This window comes from Spinacia oleracea, chromosome 4 (assembly GCF_020520425.1).
Source record: "Spinacia oleracea cultivar Varoflay chromosome 4, BTI_SOV_V1, whole genome shotgun sequence".
NCBI lineage: Eukaryota > Viridiplantae > Streptophyta > Magnoliopsida > Caryophyllales > Amaranthaceae > Spinacia > Spinacia oleracea.
In genome coordinates, this window is record NC_079490.1 from 14,648,971 (window position 1) to 14,652,548 (window position 3,578).

The window sequence follows — 3,578 nt, forward strand, 5'->3', positions numbered from 1 at the left end:
ATGGTGAAAGAATGATTTCAGTAGACATAGTGCCTTTCTACAATAAATAGCTTGGAGGAATTATTGAATCAATGTTTGATGCAAATACATATTTGTGCACAGAGCTGCAAATGAGCAGCATCGAGCTTAGTATAAACGAGTTCGAGCTAAGCTTCAGGAATATTGATGTTTGAGCTTGTCCGAACTTGAACGTAACGAGCTTTTGATTTATTTGTTCGAACATGGCTCGTAAAGACTCTTGGGATGAAACCTAGGAATGAACATATGGAGGTTTTCTATAATTCAAGTATATCTAACATCTTAGTATATGAGACATACCAATATACTTCCCATTCAGAGAAAAACATTTCATTTATAAAAAGATGGATTGCATATTAAAATAATTAGGTATAAAAATCTAGTAATTAGAGAAGAAAAAGTCTAAAATGGTGCATGTTTGGGCCCATGTACATGGTCATCCCAACTCGACACAAAAGGATAAAAATTCCCTTGGGTCCCTGGAATCAAGGAGGACGACTATTTATTAGAATTAGACGTATTTACAAAATTTCCCCTATGTAATCATATAAATACTCTGCTGTAATAATTTAAAAAGCTATCTAATCATTACCTAAAAAATAAAATCAGTTACTCTCTCTCTAGTCCTTCTTACTTAACAATCATTAATCCAATTTAAGCATTATACGAAGGTTCCTCGGACATATCCAAGGACTTCTAATGGTAATACAGGTGGTCGACTAAAAGGAGATAGCGATCAAACACGCCATCGGTTAAGCTAATCCCCAAAAAAATTATATTTGTAGTTTCTCGTGCTGAAACAGTTTGGCGCCGTCTGTGGGAATCGCTAAACAAAAAAGCCATGGTGAATACCAGACGTGCTCAACGACCGTCACCTATTCGACATCCCTCACCTACCTAGTCACCCTCTCAAGGAAGTTCCTCGGCATCCAGACATGTTTGAAAGTCTCTTGAACAAACGATAAAGTTAGGGTTTGTAAGTTCAATTGTTGTCTTTTCGACACGATCATGTGCTGGAGTCGATCCATGTCAGCGACCCGCAACCTCATCGAGAAGTCGAGGGACCTTTACCCGTCACACAGGAAGACCTAAGGAGATCGTCCGAACAGTTCAACGTCACCTTGGAGCGCAGCCTCAAGGCCGCTGTGTTGAACCTCCAGGATGGTAATGAAGGCCCATCTCGACCTAGAGGGAAACCACGATCACCTATGGAACTCCTAGCCCCTCGGGAGACAAGATCACGTCCCCAACCCCTAAGAGGCACACCCTCTATGAGAGACCCTCTTCGGCCGGAAAGAGAACAGGAACCACCAATGAGTCCTCCTCGACACACAAGGAGACACCAGACATCGAGAAGTCTCCCCCGGCCACCCCAGAGGTATGGCCGAAGCGATGCTCGAAATGTGATTGTCCGACGAAGACTCGGGAGAGGCTAGCTCGACGCCCGAAAAATCATCAAATCTCGAAGAAGCGACGGGAGGCATGGAGATACCGGGAGGGTCTCTGGTCATTCTCAACACGAAAGTTCGAGAATGTCCCCTAGCCGGCCTCAACGTTCCCTCACCCCAATAGGTCCTCCAAGATCTCGACACGGATCCTCTCGGGAACGGGATCAGGAAGAAAACTCAATCACATCTGGAAGGAGGGCGGATGGACACACCAAAAAAGAGAGGGAACCTCCTCGGAACAGGAGACGGGAACCAACCCCCCCTCAAAACGATGTGCAGCTTGGCAACCTCACCTTCCTAACTTATCAAATCGATGCATCTATTCGATAAAACGAAAATAGAGAAAAAAGAATATTAGGCAAAGAGAAGAGAGAACAGTGAAGGGGTTGGCGAGACGGATGGGGAGAAGAGGAGTTAGGGTTGAAACTTGAAAGAAAGAGAAGATAAAAAGAAAAATAAAAGGAAAAACAATCGTACAAAAGAAAACAAAGGGAAAAGGAAATAAAACAGAAAGAAAAGTAAGAAGAAGAAGAAGAAGAAGAAGAAGAAGAAAAAGAAGAAGAAGAAGGGATTTGAACTCTATACCTTTGGAAACTCAAGATAAAGCTTCTAAAGGGGCCTTTTAATTTTTTCTACCCTTGTAAATAGTTAATTTCAATCTTTTACTACCCAAAGCACTATTGATAATAGTGTTGGGAAGTTGGTGCATTTTAAAGGTTGGAGATAAAGTGAAAGATATAGTTTGAGACAGGGACGGATGAGAGAAAATGTTACTCCCTCGTACTTTTTTAGGAGTCACATTACCATTTTTGGTCGTATTTTATTAGGAGTCACACTTCCATTTTTAGTAACTTTTATACCCCGCTTTCTAATTATGTATAAATCTAATTTTCTCTAAGAACCACCACTAAAATAAACCCCCTCTCTAATTTGATTAAAATACTTTTTCCATCATTTTTTTCCTATTTATTTACGTATTTTTCATAAAATACTCTTGAGTTTTGGCGTAATTCACCGAATGCTACTCGACTTTCAGAAATTCATAAAATACCTCTCTTTCAATACTTAATACACGAAATACTCTTATGACGTAATCAACCCCCAATAACCCAATTAACCCACCCATTAACCCATTTTCCCCCTAATTACTTTTTCTTTTCTCTCACCCCCCTTCCTTCTTTCCTTCCCTCCATAGAAGTTACCTTGCTGCTACTATGTCCTTTGTCTCCGTCGAACCTGCAACCTAGAAACGACCAAATAACCTCCTCTAAAATCCCGTAAACTACCAAATCGTCGGATTTTGATTTTCCCCTTACTCCCTCTTCCCTTCTCTCCTTCTCCCTGTTCTTTCGTATACGCCCAATTTGGGTCATCCTTGATCCTTCCGGTGGGAGGTTTAATTGTTTAAGAGTGTTAAGGGCAATAAAACCCCTTTGTTGTTCTAACTAACATATCACTAAACCCAAAAACAATGGGGTTAGGCACTAAAATGAAGGTAGATCTGTGTATCGATCTGAAGGAAATAATTCCCTTGGTCCAAGTATGCATTTCATGCTAAGTCTAATAAATGTGGTTAAGTACTAATTATTCAAGTTAATAATTCAGTGAGATCAAGTGAACTGTATGCCTAGCTAGAGGTCGCTTCAGTTCAAGTGGAATTAATAATATTAATCCACAGCTTACTCTTGACTGAACCCGTAGGGTCACACAAATAGTACGTAAACGGATCAAGTATTTAAAGGAATTAAATACTCCATTTATGGATATTCGGAATCGACGGATCTCGGTTCCAGTGGGAACTGAAATCGTCAAAAGGCAAATTATGAATACTCCGGAAACGATGATATTGCCGGAAACGGAAATATGGATCGTATCGGAAATATAAATATTATCCAAGTCGTAGATGTTGCCGGAAACGGAAACATGGTATGTATCGGAAAATATTATCGGAAATGGAAATATTGCTGGAATCGGAAATATTGCCGGAAACGGAAATATTGTTAGAATCGGAAATATCATCGGAATCGGAAAATAATTCCGGAATCGGAAATATTAAATATTTGTTTGAAACGGAAATTAATTCTGGAATCGGAAATATTAAATATTGTTCGA